General features: G+C 36.8%; 1 protein-coding gene and 1 pseudogene across 1 annotated transcript in view; one reads left to right on the top strand and one right to left on the bottom strand.

Annotated features, from left to right (window-relative positions):
* Positions 1-20,670, top strand: part of LOC145461481 (uncharacterized) — a 479,224-nt gene that overhangs the window by 60,935 nt on the left and 397,619 nt on the right.
* LOC145464201 (adenosine receptor A3-like) lies at positions 8,484-9,493 on the bottom strand (annotated as a pseudogene).

A 20,670-nucleotide genomic window follows, 5' to 3' on the forward strand; every position in this document is an offset into this window, starting at 1 on the left:
GAATTTAAAATTCACAATGAGCTTGGTCCGAAACAGAATAATCAACAAATTAGTGCTCGGCTACCGTAGAAAACGCTAGTATATTTGTTTAAATTTACGTGGAAATATCACAGAACTGTATTTTGAGACAGGTCCTTACTTAAATTCTGGGGATATTGTGAATTTTCATCTGCATTTTCGTGATTGTTAAATGTCTCATTTTATTTTAGTTTATCAGTCAATTATTCTTTGAGTTAAAAGGGAAGGAAGAATAGCCCAATCAACAGCTGGGTAAGACATTGATAATTTAATAGATGTAGTTGCTCGGTTTGGATGGATTTTGACTTTTTATTGTTTATAGAGTTCTTCAGCAATCCATTGACATTAGGGGTACGTCATAAATATAAATGAATATGAATATTGCATCAATATTGCATCAATATTGCATCAATATTTACTTTTTATGGCCCATGGAGTTCTTCAGCAATCCACTGACATTAGGAGTCTTCGACATTTTTCTTTTTCAAAAATATATGTATAAAGTGATTTACATGTGCAGAGCGATTTAAAAGCGAAAACAGCAGATATATCCACCAGACCTACTGTAGCTTTTTAATTTTGCTGCGTTCGTGAATTGCCATCTGTCACAAGCTAATCATCGATATTTAGTCTCTGGCGGCGCACGTAATTAAAAATTTTAATTTAAAAAGGAAATGTTTGCCGTTTTAACTTTACAAAACAATAAGGAACAGGATCATATTTACTCAATGCCTTGTTTGATCTTGAATTTGAAAAAGTATTTGCCTTTAAGGAACTATACCTTACAGCTTAATTCTCTATGAACTGGAGTTTATAAGTCAAGGTTATAAGTCTTTCCGACGGGGAAAGTAAACTTAGAGATTTGAAGTTGGTTTTAGCATGCCACTTGGAGTTAGATTGGCAATTGAGTGCACATTGTTAGCGGCCCAGTGTTAATGAAGTGATAAAGATGCGGCATCTGTTTTCGTTGTCCATTTTATGGCCCACAAATTTGAATAATGACCATCAAATAACCATTGGCGCTCTTTTGTCTTAAATTTCAGTTTCGGTAAAACAAATGGGCTTGGAATGAAAATTCAATGTTACACAGTGCGCTGAACTTGTTCTTGAGCCAGTAATTGTCCTTTTAGCGACCTAGGAACACTCTCTTAGCCTCACTAGCCAAGCGAAAAAAAAACAAAATATATAGAATACATTTAGGTCGTGTTCTATTGGAATCAACCGTTTCTGGCTGTTGGGTCTTTTCGTGTTCTATTGGGGGAAGACCGTTTTCTGTTGCTTTGTTTGATCAACGCTTTTTTAACCGGCCTCAAACCTGGGGGAAACAGTTTAAAAAGCATGACTCTAGCTCGCATGACGACTATTGCAAGGAGTTACCGCGTTTCAACCGTAAATGGTTAGAAAAGTACATTATTTTCAATCGAAGGACAAAACTTACTTAGAAAGCTGCATGAGATTTTGTAAAAAGTGAAATGGTTTTGGAAGAGGGATGATCAGTACAGTCTGAAAGTCCGCACATGACGAGTGTGGACAAAAACGTTAAGTTCTGTTTTCACTTAATTTCTTCTGGGAGTTACATGCTTCGAATTCAACGGTCATAAATTAGTCACCAAACTTGAACTCAGGCCTCTACAAATGTATATTTAAAGAAAACTCAGTACACTTCTTCAAGGAATACGGTTCCTATTACAGATGTGGAAACGGACACACATCTTTTGATAGTTCGTCCTTATTTATCATAATATATCCACAGGTGCTGCCAATTCTCTTTCTTAACTGTATATTTTGATCAACTACAAAATTATGTTTACCTAGGTCTTTGTTAAGGTCATTCCCAGTATTGCTTTGGGCATCCCTACTGCGCATAATTTCACGTCTGATTAGCTCGCGCGCATTAGAAAATGGCGGCTTTTTCTTTACGGCTGGACCTCGCCATAGAGGTAAATCGTCATTTTATCGTAAACGAGTAAGGTGACCTATCATTTTTTTCTGTTGGTTTGAATTGAGTAATAAATTTCTCTGCGTGAAATAAATATGGACCGATTCTCAGGGTAGAACAAAAAAACAATCGTCGGAAACGTGAATTTAGCGAGCAATCGTGACGACAATCATGGTGCTATTATAAGGATTTATTGGATGTAAACAAGGTGCTGCTGCTGCTAAACGAACATGGAGACCCCTCATTTTTGTTTCAAAATTTAAGTTCCTATAATATAAACAATCAATAGGCAAAGTTTCACAAAAATCTCACTGCAGGTTCTATTTCAGGGGAATGACCTATAGGGTTTGTTTTATGAGGATCGTCTTGGCTATTGTGTGACTACACCTCCCTGTTGAAACTTTTACGAATGGCGATGTTACAGCCACATATGATGAATATTAGAATCAGGATGTATAGCGTCCAAAAGTATGTAGAACGTTTGGCTGAAATAAAGAGATTCAAAGTTGTGCCGATAGCGGCAAAAACGAGAGCAAGTGTCCATATCATAAATCTAACAAGGCGGTATGCTCGCGTTAACAGTGTTTGGTGTTTAAGTGGCCAATACGTGGCGTAAAGTCTTTCGGCAGAAATAAAAGCCGCAGAAATTAACGAGGCAGATGTGAAAAATGGATTAGCGATCATGGAAAAAATATACAGAGATATCCATTCGAATCCAGTCGTCCAAAACTGATAAACAGCCCTGACAAAGTAAATGGAAATATATTCAGCCACAATTGCTAACATCAGGTCAGCAAATGCCATCTTGGTTACCAGAAAACAAACTTCTCTTTCGAAGTCTCCTGTTTACTGCAACAGGGCGGAACAATGGTGAGCAAGTTTCCCACAATGATAAAGGCAAGCTGGAAAATAAAACCGGTGGGCAATGCCATGCCTTCTGCCTTGTAAGGAACAATTCTTGATGAACCACTCGCGTTCTCTGAGTTAGTGTTAGCTGCTGCTGTGATATTCATTTTATGTTTTAGTTTTGACAGAACGATTGAAACCCCGAAAAACCTTAGCCGATGACTACGTATAGATGTTACGAGTATCGTTGTAGAGCAGGGTTGTTTCCAGACAAAACTCAGGATCGCTGGTAACAGCAACAAACTAATTTATTTCCGTAAGGTAACTTCACGAATTTATAGCACTAAGCTTCTTCAAATTTAAATCAATCTCTCCTACAGAAGAAACTCTCGCTCTAATATACATGAGGCTTAAAGTTCTAGAAACTTCTATTAAGAGCTAAATTAAGTAGTTTGACACAGTTTCTAATCTGAGTAATTACATAAGGATCAGAATGTTCTGGAATGTTCTTATACAAATTGGTCACGGCTGAATGACTTCCGGTTCCAGATTGTTCTAGAACTTGACTTAGACAATTTTTCGTAACAATAGATTACACTAGGAAATAGGAGTTTTATAATCCACACTTTATAAGACTAACGATCAAGTGGAACCACAGCCAAATGTGTAGCTTTTTCAACTTTTGAAGACCGATCACCGAGGACTAAATGAATAATGTTCCATTAAGACGCTATGCTTTAGGTCTACCATACTTTCAAAGTCGACGCACTTTGTCAAGACGTAAGTATAGGTATGTTCAACCTTGATAAAACGGTAAATGCGTTTTCCATTTTTGGTCGATAATTGTATTTTAAGTGGATCGTGCGATTAATAACTTGACATGCCGGGGGAATGAAACTTTGAGGAGGAATAAATTACGAAAAATAAGGTTTCTAAGTTCATTTGCAGCCGGGGAAATTTAAAGGGTGACCAAGTGGCACATCACGGTCAAATTTGTAGTGTTTTCCCTTTTTCTGGGACAATCATTGTTGACTAATGAATGAGTTGCCAGTAATCGGATACCCGTGTTTGCGCGAAGAACTCTGGGATCGTCAGGGGGCAAACATTGCTAGTCGCTAGAAGGAAATGTATGGCGAAAAGTTGTTTTGAGGTACAAGAAAACGATTTTTGAGAGAGATCAACGCTTTTTCGCCGTCGTTTTTATCGCGAATGGATTTGGGCAATGTTGATATGTGGAATATGTAAGTTTTTGTTTGAATAACCGTGAAATATGGCACAAAATCTACCGATAAACTCAATTGCTTGCGTGAGGTTTATTGTGAAATTTACATCGCGTAATGGTCTAAAAATATTACAAAATTAATTAGGTATAAATCGAGAGGAAATAACCCAGTAAAGACTTTTAAGTTGTGTACAGGTTACTTCTGGCTTATTTGAAAGCTCAGTCATACAAATAATACTGGAAATAAGCCCGGTGGCGATCATTGTACAGTCGGGGGTTGATTTAATGACAAATGAGTCCGCGCGACTCATGCTGTGTGGCTACTGTGTTGCGCAAAGCCTTTGTTTTGCTTTTACAAGCACGTATTTCAGCGATTTTCCTTTTCTATAGCAGATCAAGGGTGGCTCCTTGAATATATCTCTTAGTATTTGAATTTAAAAGTGCCATTTGTGCGTGATTATGCTTTACAAAGTTTGGTATTGACGGTTGAGTGAAATTGCCCGACACAAAGGGTAGTAGTTCCTTCTGCAATTTTCGATTTCTGTTTTAGAGCTTCTTTTCTGTCTTTATATTTAACTTCTCCGAGGGTCTTTTCTACCATTTGCCCCGGGTAGCCTCTCGAGATCAAGCGTGTATCGAAATTTTCAATATTCTCTTCAATGTATTTCACATTAAACCTCACGCAAGCAAAAGGGAGTTTATCAGTAAATTTTATCACTTATTTCACGGTTATTCAAACAAAAACTTACATTTTCCATGTATCCACATTGCCAAAATCCATTCGCGATAAAACAACGGCGAAAAAGCATTGATCTCTCCCCAAAACCGGGTTTTTGGGCGTCGAAACAACTTTTTGCCATACATTTCCTTCTAGCGACTTGTAATGTTTGCCCCTTGACGATCCCAGAGTTCTTTGCGCAAACATGGGTATCCGATTACTGGCAACTCATTCATTCAACAATATGTTTCATTAGTGATGCAAAATGCCTCAGATTATTGGCTTTCAGACAAAAGTTCCGAGAACGCGAAGGGTTCATCAAGAATTGAGTATTTCAAGGCATAAGGCATTGCATTGTGCTCCGTTGTTAGGTTGGAGTTTGTTTTTATTGTTGCAAGAGAGTTGCACACATTCCGTTGGCTGCAAACAGACCGATACTTTGAAAGGGAAGTTTGTTTGTTTGTTTGTTCGTTTGTTTTTTTATCAATATGGCGTGTGTTAACTTCATGCTAAGAGTCTCTACCAAATTACATTTGCTCAGTCGGTGTTAGCTGCAAGTTTTGGACAGGTAGATGAGACCGCCGATGTTTTTTTCCGATTTTCTAGGTTTATTAAGATCATGAATTTAATATTTCTTTCACATTCACCGCGTTAAATTCTGTGACTTTTTGCCACAGCGTATAACGAGTTATGGATGCACGCGGGAAGTTTGGAGAGCACGAGCTCCAAACTCCCAAAGTGCATCCATAACTCGATATATGCACAGCTAAAAGCATAAAACAATTCTTTTGTAGCATAACGACGACAACTTGAGCGCTAAGGCATGTTTTATTTGTGATTGACTACAAAGTTCTCACAATGCACGGTGAACGAACAAAAAGGATAATATTGCCTGGTTAAAAACACGCCACAAAAAGCTGAGCAACGGTTGTGCCAGAACGCTTCATCTGGTTTCTAAAATTGTTCATGAATAATTCGCTTCTTTGAACTAGTAAAAATGTAGGAAAACAAATTTACACACTCAATGAACATATAGACAAACAATGTAAAATACATGTACTCATGCAAGGTTTAGTCACGCGTCACCCAAGTGTAATATCAAACAGTTATTTCACTAGCGCGCGTTTTGGATCTGAGTTGGCTATAACCATCTCATACCTAACAAGCGCGAGTGCTTTAACAATGAACATTAAACGCAACACACAATCAGACTTGTGTAATTAATGAAAAACTCGTCGATATGGGGGTGGGGGGGGGGGGGGGGCATTTGTTGGGGCCTATGAGAAACCAGACTGAAACCTCTCAAAATTTTGTTGAGTGAAAAACCGCTCAAAAAATCACTCAAAACTGGCAAACCACCGAACATAGTGATTGAAACTACCTTTCACAAGCTTGAATACAGTTAGCTTGATACAGCAAGAAAGATGCGTACTTTTAATTCTTTGAGGGATCAAGACATTTTCATTTGAAATCATTGCCTTCCTATAACTTTTTGGGTTACTGTTAACCTCTCGCATGCTGGATTTTTTCCCTAAAAAGGCAATTCAATGTTATAAATGCCTATCTTTAGGCAAAACCCTGTTAATTGTTTTGAACATGAAAACTAACATTTCCTTCCACTTCCAGTTATGGAGTAGATGATTCTAATACGCAAATTAAACTTGTTCTCTAATTGATGCAGGTCCCCAAGTCGATTATTCCCGGCTTTCCCCGTTATTAGCCGGTCGCGAACCCTCAAATAAAACGTGCTCGCTTTACCGTTAGCCTTTAAGAGAGCGAACTAAAGAGGTTTGACGCCCAATGTAGCTGGCATTCAGCATTCGCTTGAAGCATCTATATAGCAGACCTCATAAACTTGTACGGATTTACTGAGGTGAAATGAAGAGGTCCAGGAACAAAACGAACGCTTTGCTTACCTCCAAAATCCGAGAACCGAATTCTGAAACGTTGAACGCTAAATTAAGGACGTTCGCCCGAAAATGTTCTGCTCGATAGATTTTCTTCAAACTTCTACTGCCGACAGAATTACTTGTTTTAAGAAAAGAAAAAAAAATGGGAGGGTCACGGACTTCGTTTCAGAGATAAAGCATGTGGAAAACTAGTCTGATTTTGAAATATTGGTTCGCGTAAATCAGCATGGTCTCCAGGGTTTTTAGCTTAAAATATCAAAGATGAATCAACGAGGAAAAACTATCCTAGTAATATTTTGTATAAGTAAATCTGTTATGTTAATAATTTCAGATGTTGCCAACGTTTCCACAAAACTAACCCTTCAATAGGCATTTGAAACCACCACACAGATAAACGAAGAGCTAAAAAGAACGAAATTCGATCGTGCATTTTGCAAAAAATTCAAACTTCTAATGGATAGATTTTCTTCATATTTTTAGGCAATAGCATGATCGTGTCAATTGTAATGCCATGCATCTTATCCAAATGTAACTTTGTTTCCTTGGTACCTTATTAGCGAATACTAAACTACTGCTTGTACTCTAAATGTGAAAATCAACCACAAAATTCCCTTAACCAGATAATCCAAAAAATAATTTAATTCATCTCTTCAATTCACGAGTTTGCTCACAGAGCACTTTGATATCACTAAGCGCGCACTCCATGCATGACGCGCTTGAGAATTTGCGTGCGTGTTAAGGATGCGCAGAAACAATTAGCAAGAACGTCCTTAAAGTGCCTATGAAGTGAAATTTTCCCCTCTTTTTTTTCCCTAAAATATTGAAGTCTATGTTTCTCTGATTGGTAATGTTCGATTTTGGGCTTCGGAAAAGCGCCCAATAATTTTTTTTCTCCTTCGAAGTTGGGCAATTCAACTAAGAAATGTGCGACATTCCGCGCGCGGTCAAAATATGCAAATCAGGACCGTTGACGTCATAAGGTGTGTAAAACTTTCCAGCCATCACAGCAGCTGAGAGAAACAAGCGAAAGAATGCCGGGAAGTTTTCTGTTATCGGAGGGTCTGTTTTGGTGAGCTGTAAAAACACCACTTACACGCAAGGCGTTGTCATACATATGTTTCCGAAGGACGACGTCAAAAGGGCACAAGGTTTCTGATTTTTTCGGAGACATTGGCCCAAATTCTCTTGCTCATGTAATTTTGACCAACCCTAAAATTATTCAGCGAAATAATAAACATGCCATGCCTTATTGCCTTAGACTGGTTGGAAATTTGTTAAATAGAAGTTTACATGTTACATGGTCCTGAACCAAATTAAATATTTCTTGTAGTTTAATTGTGGTTAGAGGCGGTGTACAAACGGACTTAAGGTTATTCCTCAGAATTGCATTGCGCCTCCCTACTACGCACGATTTTTGCGTCATTAGCGCGTGCACATACACAACATATACAAAATGGTGGCTATTGCTAAACCAAACGATTTTTTTTTATTTAGTTTGAATGCAAGGACCACCTTTTTTCTAGACAGTGAATATAGAAAATGAGAGCATAGCTAGCGTTTGGAAAAGATAACATTTGCTCTCAAGAACACTGTTCCTAAACGAATACCGGAACCCTCCTTTTTTATTTCAAAATGTAAATGCTCTTGAAATAAGCAGCTAACAGGTGAAATTTGAAAGAAAATTTGTTGCGAGTTCTATTTCAATGAAATTACCGTAAGAGACAAAATATGCGTGTAAACAAATTTATGTAGAATGCTTCCCTGATCACGGAAAACATGTTTCGCTTTACAATTCAAAAGCGTCTCATCTACAACATCAACTCAGAATTTCTAAACTTTGGTATCCAGAACTTCTTGATTAAACTTCAGCTGCGGGAGACTGTTGTCTGTTCGTAAAGTTCTGAGCTCTGTCCCCGGAGTCTTGTTACATCTTCTATTAATATTTAGCATCTTTGGCGCCGCTGGTTTTCTTAAACAGCACAAAACCAGGGCTTTTCTAAACTCAGGTATTCTTAATGCGTACACAACTGGATTTGCAAACGAATTGGAGTAATTTATAATGTTCACCAGGTCATAAAATTTCCACGGTATTTGGACATCATCCAGAAAAATTAAACTGTTCAAAATAACTAAAGGGATCCAGAACAACAAAGCAAGAATAGACACAAATAGCAAGGTCTTTGTTAAGCGTTTGTTTCGCGAGTCTCTGTTTTGCTGTTGTGAAGCGATATTTCCGCGTCGAAACTTTTTCCAAATGCCGATGTTACTGCCACATATAATGAAGTTATAATCAAGACGTATGGCATCCAATAATACATAGACTGACGTTTTAATGAAAACAAGAGGGCGGTGTCGACGACAGTCAGTGCCCACACAGTAAAAATAATAATAATAATACGGTATGCTCGCATTGACAGTGTTCGGTGCTTAAACGGCCAGTAAATGGCGTAAAATCTCTCACCAGATATGAAAGCTGCAGAAATTAACGACGCCTGCGACAAAAAGGTATCAACGATTGCGTAGAAAATTGACAAAGACATCGACCCACCACCTTTCCAAAGTTCAAAACGGTAACCAACGATGTAAATGTAGAGCGGTAGGGACACAGTTCCTAACATCAGGTCAGCAAACGCCATATTGATGACTAGAAACAAACTTCTCTTACGAAGGCTCCTGTCTACTGCAAACAGAACAATGGTGAGCAAGTTTCCTACAACAATAAATACAAATATCAAAATAAATGCGGTGCACAATGCCATGCCTTCTGCCTTGGAAGGAACAATTCTTGATGGACCAGTCGCGTTCTCTGAGCTATTTGTAGCTGCTTCTGTTCTCATCATATTTCAGTTTCACTGAACGATTGAAACGTCGATTAAACTTTGCCGATAACAACGTATCGTTACTTGATGAGGAAAATAGGAGTTCTGTAAATCGCAATATATGAGAATGAGGAGCGAGTGACAGATGGTGACCAAATTTGTAACTTTTTGACCGTTTTAAGACCAATCATCGTGGACTTATCTTTCACATGACATATCTCAGTTGACTTAAAACTGACGCAACCTGTCAAGACATATTTTAAAGAAAAGTTTTAGAATGATTATATTGCCATAATTCGTGACTAAGATGCGTCATCCATCAAGAAGCTTGCATCATGTTCCTCAGATTTGACGGGTTGATCAACACAGAAGCATCTGTTGTTGTTTTTTTTTTTCTCTTGATTTTTAAGTAAAGGTTTCAAATGATGGTTAGTATGTTTTGCTTCAATTTATTTCCTTAAAACAGTGAATGAGTAGGCTTGTTGTTCATATACTCCATGGTGGTTTTACGGAAAAGTTTGTAAAGACCTGACGGTTATCTCAAAGGTGTGTAAATAGTTCACTTTAATAAAACTGCACAATTAATTTCCCCAGGAAAAGTTGCAAATTTACATGGACATGTCAATTTTAATTTACAGTATGTAAATCTTGATTTACATTCTTTGCAAATTACAATTTACATCTTAGGGTTTTGTAAAATAAAATTACAGGAAATTTACAGCTTTTATTACAGCATGTAAATGTTCTGTAAATAGTGATTTACATTGTCTTTGTCGACAATGATCATTTGAAGAACATGTAAAAACCTGTAAAATATTTTACGCACTTTTACAGTATCTGCCTTTGTAAAAAACATGTAAATTGCTTTGCTAAACCATGTGAGAAACGTGTAAATAATTCAAGCGAATGCTGTAAAAAGTCTGGAAATGTTATGTTTGTAACCCTGTAAAAACCATGTAAATGAAAAAAGGGGCCTGTAAAAAACATGTAAAAACCATGTAAATGAAAAAGGGGGGCTGTAAGAAACATGCAAAAACCATGTAAATGAAAAAAGGGGGCCTGTAAGAAACAAGTAAAAACCATGTAAATGAAAAAAAGGGGAGCTGTAAGAAACATGTAAAAACCATGTAAATGAGAAAGGGGGCCTGTAAGAAACATGTAAAAACCATGTAAATGAAAAAAGGGAGCCTGTAAGAAACATATAAAACCCATGTAAATGAAAAAGGGGGCCTGTAAGAAACATGTAAAAACCACGTAAATGAAAAAAGGGGGCCTGTAAGAAACATATAAAACCCATGTAAATGAAAAAAGGGGGCCTGTAAAAAACATGTAAAAACAATGTAAATGAAAGAAAGGGAGCCTGTAATAAACATGTAAAAACCATGTAAATGGAAAACCTAGAAGTTGCACGGGTGCGGTGGGGGGCTGTAAATAGCCTGTTAAAAACATGTAAGAGAGAGAGAGAGAGGAAGGGTTGTCTCGGGTAACCGAGAACATATAAATGGGACCTTTTAAAGGCGCGTAAAGTTAAAATGTAACACCGCCGTAAAGCTCCGTAAACCTACCGTGAAGCCTCCATTAAGGTGCCTTTTACGTTGAAGCATTTGAAGTTCTCTAAAGTCCAAGTGTGTGCTGCACTGTGCTTTAAATTGAAGTTGCGTTAGAAGGTATGCACCAAACTAAATCGCTGCATTGATCGACACCGCACTAAGCTGTCTTCTTGTGAACTTTCCGCGCATCCACAACGACAAAATAAAACTAGAATTGTTACTGCACATGCAGGCGTCCCAAGCTTACGTCTCTAGAAAAGAGAAAAATTAATTCTCGGACACGTACGTATTTATTCATGAACGACCATGAAAGCGTCACGTGTTGTGAGAGTTCAAGACGGAAAGAGCCCTGGTGATCGAGTTTGAATTGACGCGGAGTTAGGTTAGGCAGGTAACCATAAGGGACACCCAACGATCGTTTTCTCTCGAATGCTTTTAAACGCTGTTTTAGGCTATCTGGTGTACTTTCAAAGCTCTGTAGGTTAATTTTAGGTTGCGCAAAAAAAAAAATTATCTGTTCGGTTATTCTAGAGGAGCTTGAGTATTCTCGAACTTATTAGGGCTTTTTTGTCCATTTTCCGAAAACGTTAGGACTTATCGCTTTTCCGAAAATGATAGCTGACTTTTTTTCGGTAGCCAATATGACGTTTTTAACAATCCGAAAACAACAGACATTACATTTCTCATATCGCGAAAGTTCCAGGTCACAGTTGTGCCCCTGAAGCGTTGAGAATGAACGAAATATCATCGACTTAGAGCGTTAAATATTCCGAAACATGAACATTCTACAAGTAAGATTAATACAACTAAGTCTGCCCTTGCATGTTCACTGTTTTTTTTGTTTTGTTTTGTTTGGTGATTTCTACCGTTTTGTGCTTTCATTGCCATCACTGTTATCCCAGTCTCTTTATAAGAGCATACAAGCCTTGTGAGTGCCCGATCTCCAACAAGCGGGAATCAGCGGTCTTCATGTTAGGTACCAGGTTCTCTCGGTTCTCCCGCGATGTTTGGCAGTTCGTTGGAACTTGCATCAAACTCGAGCTCTGTTTTAGCGGGCCAAAATCCACTCTACCTTCTCTTCGTCACCGTGCACGGTTTCAAGGTAAAGTTTTCCGTTACCCAGAAGCTGAAGATAGCGATTACAGGCAACAACAACGACAGGTAAGCAAGTTTTGCATAAATTGAACGAGTAGAGTAAAGTAACGTCAAGATACGTATACATTTCGTTTTGCCTTCGGTTGTGAATGTGTCATTATCAAGGAGAAGTTACATTGCTTGTGGAATCGACTTTGGTGATGTTTACCTGCCGTGCATAAAGAGCTTTATTATCTGTTATTATCTGTTCTCGATAACTGAGTAAGAGCATGCGACATTTGTTATTGGCTTATATGCACCTTATGATTCCTTCTGATGCATGTTCTTGTAAGGTTATGTTGCCCTCTGATGTGAATGCTAGTAAGCTAAAATGTAACGTGCCATCTTCAGCAGAGAAATTTCTCTTATGCTAGAGTAAGTATTCTGAAGTTACTCAAGTGTCTACAGTTGTACCTACATGCAAGTTACAATATGCTGTTATACACAACTGTACATGGACATTGCACCCACTGGTGCTGATAGTAAGTTAAATGTTGTGGAATTTTCTTTCACAAAAAAAAAGACACTATGATACTTTATAAAGAGGTATACATGTACCTCAAACTGTCATGAAAACTACACAGGACTTGAAAAAAAGGAAGAGTAACTTGCCCAGGCAGGAAAATCTACTTGTCTTGGACGACACAGTATAGTCAATCAATTATTTCATAACAATCAATAGAAATTAGTCAATGATATCAGAAATCAATAAGAGGATTTGTCATGAGTAATCGATTGTGATCAACTTTTCAATAAGCATTATCAATTTTGCTGATACTAGCTTATCTTTTAAGCAACATTTATTAAGAAAGAAATGAACAAAAGATATAAAGTGAAATATGAAATCATGAATACAAATGCGTAAAAACATAACATCGTATCTTGTAAACAGAATAGTTTGCTGGCATACATGTATTGGGGACTATGTTTTGGGGGTCTTTGGTAGTGCCTTTGAAATCTACATAAAAAAGTTACAATCGCACATTGTGTTGAGGGACACAATTTTTCTACAGTTTATGTGAAGTAACAAAGAGAGACCAACTTTCAATTGATTCTGTAATGACTGATAAATTTGGTAAAATCAAATCGATAACTTGAAACTTCTCTAGCATGTGAGTATGAATTTCTTTCAATTGATTGATAGCACTGATAACACTTACATTAATTTCAATTTATTGATTTATATCAATTTATGGATCGATTTCAATAGATTGCCTTACCCTGGGATGATGAGACAGCACTTTAGAGCCCTGTTACAGCTGTACATTTTACTTTTACAAAATTGGGCTCTTACCAAATACATGTAGGTTTCATGTGTCATGCATCTGTTCATGCATCTGTAGCAGGGCAGGAAAAAAAATTGTAAGTCACTTGCCCAGTGGGCCAGTCAATTTCAGTTTCCACTTGCCCCCACTTAAATATTAGTTGCCAGTGGGGTGGCCAGTAAGGAAATCAGAGGACAAATGCGAATGAAGTACGCTCGGATTCCTAACTAATTCTTGCTTTCAACCTAATAATTAACTAATCTTTAGTCTTTAGATCTTAAGTTTTGAAATGGAATGACTGGAAATTATCATTTATCAAGCTGGCATTTTTAGTCAGACTCACAAGACTACTGAGGCTACATTGTAATTTGACTTGCCCACCGGGCCACTGAACTTCTATTTTCACTTGCCCAAGGGCAAAATTTACTTGGCTGAGGAAATCAGACCTACGTTTTTTCCTGCCTTGAGTAGATCACAGATAACATCAAAATGCGGTAAAAACCAAAAATATTCATGTAAGCCATTACCAGAGTGTCTCACAGAATCTGTGAATTTTTCAGGCGTGTCACTGATGTTCTTACCACATTTTGATGTCTTCTGTGATCTATTACTGAACTGATGCATGACAACATCATTATCTGCTTCGTAATACATCACAAAGAAACAAAAACAAATTTTTATGACATCATCTGTACCTCTGTCCACCAATAGAGCATAAGTGTGCATAAGAAACAATCAAATCGTGCTTGCAAATAACTTGACTTATTATTTAAACATTGTTTGATAGGAGTTTGATTTATTGTGCATGAATATTACAATGTAGGAGATAGTGAACATTGAATATTTACTGCCACAGATTTTGAGTTTAGTTCTTCTACATCCTCTGACATTCAGTGCCTTCCAATCAGAGATGCAAATTTTTTGTCACACAGTAGCCACAGATGTAGATGTAAGATCTGCTTGATTGATGAATATTCAGGGCTCAAAATAATGGCCGGTCAATGGGCAATGTCTGGCCAGAATGGTGACTTGACCGGCCAAAAACTTCACTTGCCGGTCATGTTGACCAGTCATGTCATGTTGAGATGGTCATGTTGTTCATTCTTGAATAAACAATCAAATCCCCAACTGTAAATCTGAGAGTTTTAAGTTCTTTTTTGTTATGACCTCTAATGAAAACATACCCTAATGCATACATGTATCTGTTCAAATGGCTAAAGACCATTCGCTTGCTGTTTTTCATGTGTTCAAGATGAATAGGAATGCCATTCGAGTGACTGGGGTTAAATCCATTCAGAAAAATATTAAGCCAATTTTTAAACGGTCTAGCAGTGACTGGAACAAACAAACTACATTTGTGGGTTTAATTTGGCTCACATTACGTGTACTTGATTTTTTCGTAAATATCTTGACCAGTCAGAAATGAGACGTGACCAAGCTAAAATCACTTTGGCCGGTCAACATGACCGGCTACAGTCCGATTTCAAAGGTCACAGTATTAATTAAATGATAAGAAACAAAATAATAAGTCCAGTGTAAACTTCGCTGATTGATATCATACACAGAATTTGCTGATTCATACTCAGACATAACTTATCTTATTTAACGAAATGTTTTATGTTACTTGTAGAATGAAGTAAAATTGAGAGTGGTCAATACATGCATACTCCTTGGCATTGATGCTTGATCAGGAAAAAAAATCAGCCACTGAGAAGTCTACAGTACTTATGACTCTATAAGGGGTCCAAGGCCCATTTCTTGAAGGCCCTGGAAACATTTCTGGCCCACAAAGCCATCTTTGATTGAGCTGTGTCTAAAAACTAAGAGCTGTATACGCCTGAAACTTCTTGTGTGAAGGAAACCTCAGTTCATATTGAGAATAAGCGAATAAAACAGCTCTGTAAGCATAAGATTTCAGATTTTGGTATGGCTTTCTGGGTGCAAAAACTTTTTGGGACCTTCGAGAAATGGGCCCCTGGTGCATTACAGTCTAACATGGTGACCTTCAACACTTTCTGGCATAAATTCAACCACTTTAAACATTATTTTTAATGCTTTGAAGTATTACCTACACTGTACCTGTGTTAGTGAATTAGCATTAAATTTAAATATCTTAGATTGCTAGGTTGATACTTATTGTTCAATACAGCAGCTGTAAGATTTCATCATAAAAAGCAAAGGCTATGTTTACATACATGTAGTACCAGAAGAATAATTTATTAACTTATGATGTGTTATGGGAGCTATGGTACTAGATAGGCCTTTCAATTTCAACAGGCCCCTATGAATTTTTTTTTTTTTGCAGTACAGTTTTTTTTTATCACAAAAAGAAAAAGTAAAATTTTGAATATTGTTTACAGTGAATGTTTTGTCAGGGGTCCAAAATGTTTGTACTGTTTGGATTCCGTGCAGTTTTGGAAAAAGAAGGAAACTGTGACTTTGTAAACATAGCCTAAAAGATGTCAGAAGCCTTGTTTTATGTTATGCAATGTAGCATTCCTTTGGCATGAATGTTTTTATGATGAATTTAAAATGTCAATCTCTATCTTGTGGTAAATGTTTTTTCTCCCTATTTTCTGTTATTTCAAAAGAACAATTTGCTCTATGAAAAAAGTCGATCAATACTTCACACTTACACTGCAGTAATTTTCATAATAAGGTAAAGGTAAAGTCTGCATACGAGCCAAGTGGCCCAACAGACTAGAGGTTATCCCGCTTTCTGTAGCAGGAAGCAACTAGAACTATTTCTACTCCCCCTGGATGAGATGCCAGTCCATTGCAGGGTTACCCCACCATTAAATTCGCTGGTACCCACTTATACACCTGGGTGGAGAGGCACTGAGAGTAAAGTGTGTTGCCCAACAACACAACAGAATGTACCCGCCTAGGACTTGAACCCGGACCGCTTGATCAGGAGTTGAGCACACTACATTTGACTTTGTGAATTTAGTATATATTTAAGACAGGTATCCATTTGCAAACAATTCTAATTTAGTAATACACCTAAATTGCAAAATTTTTACTAGTTGTAGCTGACAACAGTATAGTTCTTAATCAGTTTATTATTTATGAATTAAATAGAGCTGAATATGACATGGTTTCGCACAATCTTGAAAAGGTCTTAAATCTTAGTAGTCTTCTTGAAAAGTGCTTGAATCCGGTTAAAGGAGCTTAGTCATGATATTTTAAAATATTTTGGCCTTACACAAAATTACATTTAAGTCGTCTTGTTATGGATACAAAGAAAAGAAAACATGTTTTATTTGTTGCAATGTATACATTGTAAACCTTATTCATGGCATATAAAAACTATTTGAATTTTACTGAGTTTGTTCTGATTGCAATAAACTTCTGATTCTGTATAAATTTGCGTATTTTCTACTATTATAATTAAGGTCAACAGATTTGATTAAAATAAAACTACATTCCATGAATTTTTCTTCAAGCTATTATTTACAAGTTATTTGTCGTACAGGGTTTCTGCCTCCCTTTTTCAATTTACATGTTATTTACAGGCTCCCTTTTTCGATTTACATGTTGTTTAGAGGCTCCCTTTTTCAATCTACAGGTTATTTGCAGGCTCCCTTTTTCAATTTCCAGGTTATTTACAGGCTCCCTTTTTCAATTTCCAGGTTATTTACAGTCTCCCTTTTTCGATTTGCATGTTATTTACAGTCTCCCTTTTTCGATTTACATGTTATTTACAGGCTCCCTTTTTTGATTTCTATGTTATTTACAGGCTCTCTTTTTCCATTTACATGTTATTTACAGGCTCCCTCTTTCGATTTACATGTTATTTACAGGCTCCCTTTTTTGATTTACATGTTATTTAGAGGCTCCCTTTTTCAATTTCCAGGTTATTTACAGGCTCCCTTTTTCAATTTACAGGTTATTTACAGGTTCCCCTTTTCAATTTACATGTTATTTACAGGCTCCCTTTTTCGATTTGCATGTTATTTACAGTCTTCCTTTTTCAATTTCCAGGTTATTTACAGTCTCCCTTTTTCGATTTACATGTTATTTACAGTCTCCCTTTTTCGATTTACATGTTATTTACAGGCTCCCTTTTTTGATTTCTATGTTATTTACAGGCTCTCTTTTTCCATTTACATGTTATTTACAGGCTCCCTCTTTCGATTTACATGTTATTTACAGGCTCCCTTTTTTGATTTACATGTTATTTAGAGGCTCCCTTTTTCAATTTCCAGGTTATTTACAGGTTCCCTTTTTCAATTTCCAGGTTATTTACAGGCTCCCTTTTTCAATTTACAGGTTATTTACAGGCTCCCTTTTTTGATTTACATGTTATTTACAGGCTCCCTTTTTCGATTTACATGTTATTTACAGGCTCCCTTTTTTGATTTCTATGTTGTTTACAGGCTCTCTTTTTCCATTTACATGTTATTTACAGGCTCCCTTTTTTGATTTCTATGTTGTTTACAGGCTCTCTTTTTCCATTTACATGTTATTTACAGGCTCCCTCTTTCGATTTACATGTTATTTACAGGCTCCCTTTTTCGATTTACATGTTATTTAGAGGCTCCCTTTTTCAATTTACAGGTTATTTGCAGGCTCCCTTTTTCAATTTACAGGTTATTTACAGGCTCCCTTTTTCAATTTACAGGTTATTTACAGGCTCCCTTTTTCAATTTACAGGTTATTTACAGGTTCCCCTTTTCAATTTACATGTTATTTACAGTCTTCCTTTTTCGATTTACATGTTATTTACAGGCTCCCTTTTTTGATTTACATGTTATTTACAGGCTCTCTTTTTCCATTTACATGTTATTTAGAGGCTCCCTTTTTCGATTTACATGTTATTACAGGCTCCCTTTTTCGATTTACATGTTATTTACAGGCTCCCTTTTTCGATTTACATGTTATTTACAGGCTCCCTTTTTCGATTTACATGTTATTTACAGGCTCCCTTTTTTCATTTACACGTTATTTACATGCTCCTGTTTTCATTTTCCATGTTATTTACAGCTTCCTTTTTTTTAATTTACATGTTGTGTAAACATTTACATGTTATTTACACTATTATGGCAGCCTTTCTGTATTAAATTTAGATGTTATTTACGGGTTTCCAGGTTGAATCACAAGAAATTTACAGGCTATTTACAGTATTTGCAGGAACAGTTTACATGTTATTTACATGATCTTAGCCCTTTGCTTTGAAACATTTACAGTGTTTTCTTCATCATTTACATGTTTCACTTGAAATATTTACATGTTTTTTACATGAAACCTCCAAAACATGTAAAAGGGGAAAAATCATGTAAATTATTCTTTACAGTCTCTTTTTGATTATTTACATGTTAATTACATGTTATTTACATACTCTGTAAATTTTCAACTTTTCCAGTGAGCATTAAGCGGGAAGTTGATTGTAAAAAATAGTTTGAGAAGGTTAATTTTGACAGAAAGCAAGGTGTAAGTGCTGTATCGTGACGAGGAAACAGCTCATGCGCAAAACCGTGGGCGTTTACCTAACAACGTTTGACGGCACCAAGTGGCACACTGTCAACTTTTTCCTTGATGTACGCCAATTATTAATGGTTAACCAATCAAAAGTCCACAGCTTTTATGAACTGTTCTTGTTAGACTGAATTTGAATTTCTTCAAATGGTTAGAAACTATTGGCTGCAGTGGAAGTCCTCTATCAAAATAGCCCTCATTGCTGAGGACTAAATTATCCTGACTTTCGTGTTCTTTTGCAAGAATTTAAAATTCCTAATGAGTTTGGTACGCAACTTAACATTAAAGGAATTAGTGCTCGGCTACCGTGAAAAACGGTAGTACATTTGTTTAAATTTACATGGAAACGTCACAGAACTGTATTTTGAGACAGGTTCTTACTTAAATTCTGGGGATATTGTGAATTTTCATCTGCACTTCCGCGGATTTGTAAGTCTCATTCTATTTTAGTTTATTAGCCAATTATTCTTTGAGGTAAAAAGGAAGGCAGAATAGCCTAATAAACAGCTGGGTAAGTCATTGATAATGTAATACATGTAGTTGCTTGGTTTGCGTGGAACTTACTTTTTATAGTTCATGGAGTTCTTCAGTAATCCATTGACATTAGGGGTCTTCGACGTTTTTGTTTTTTAAAAATACATGTATAAAGTGATTTACATGTGTAGAGGATTTATAGGTGAAATCAGGAGATATATCCACCAGACCTACTGTAGCTTTTTAATTTTACTTTGTTCGAAAATTGCGATCTGCGACAAGGTAATCATCGATATTAAGTCTCTGACGGCGCACGAAATTAAAAATATCAATTTGAAAGGGAGATGTTTGCCTTTCGAACTTTGAAAAAGAATAAGGAACAGAATCATATTTACTCAATGTCTCGTTTGATATTGAATTTCCAAGAGGTATTTATCTTCTTGGACAACCATACCTTACAGCTTAAGAGGCTGTCCGTGTAAGAACCGACCACTCGATTTTCGGCCGAAAAGAGAATTGCTGCGAATTTTCTGTGTGAAACAGTTAGTCCATATGATAAAAAAAAATAACAATAATTTGGCTTTAAGTGCTATTTTTCAATATTTCTGGCGACGATTTCCGAGTACGGTCCAAAACCGTAAAACCGTTCTGTTTCGAGTCAAATTTAGGCGTTGCGCGGAAGGAGCTGAAAAATTACGCTTTTACTCAAATACAATAAAACTTACATATGATTTTATTTCATGTTTTTTCTTTCGATTAACGTAAAATATTTAAAATCGGGCAGAAGAAAAATTATGACTTTTTGAAAATGCCCCACAGAAGGCCTTCGCAAAATTTTAGCGGGCATGTTGCTAGTTAAAGGAGTGTTTCTCAAAAGTATAACGTGACCTGGAGTCCTGACCAATATCCATGTCTAGTACTAGGGCTAGTGTACCGAGAACTGGAAAAAACACTTTGGGCACTAACCTTTTGGAACTACAGGAGTTTGATCAACATAGCTAATTTCAGACGTGAAAGCTTGCCTGCCACAATTTCGAACCGATTATTGTTCTTAAGTTCCCCATATAAATTCTTAAGTGTCATTGTCGGAGAAAACCGGGCAGTACCAAAAGATCGAGGTCGGCCGTTTACATTCATCTTTTCACAGCATAAAAGCTATCCGAAAAGATTAACAACCATGACATTTTCCGAGATAGGCGTTCGTTTTTCTTCGAGATATCGCCACATCGCGATTTTGGTCCTCAAGCGGTCTAAAATGATCGAAATTTCGGACAACTTTAGATGAGCCTAAAAGGTA

The sequence above is a fragment of the Orbicella franksi genome, chromosome 1 (assembly GCF_964199315.1).
Source record: "Orbicella franksi chromosome 1, jaOrbFran1.1, whole genome shotgun sequence".
NCBI lineage: Eukaryota > Metazoa > Cnidaria > Anthozoa > Scleractinia > Merulinidae > Orbicella > Orbicella franksi.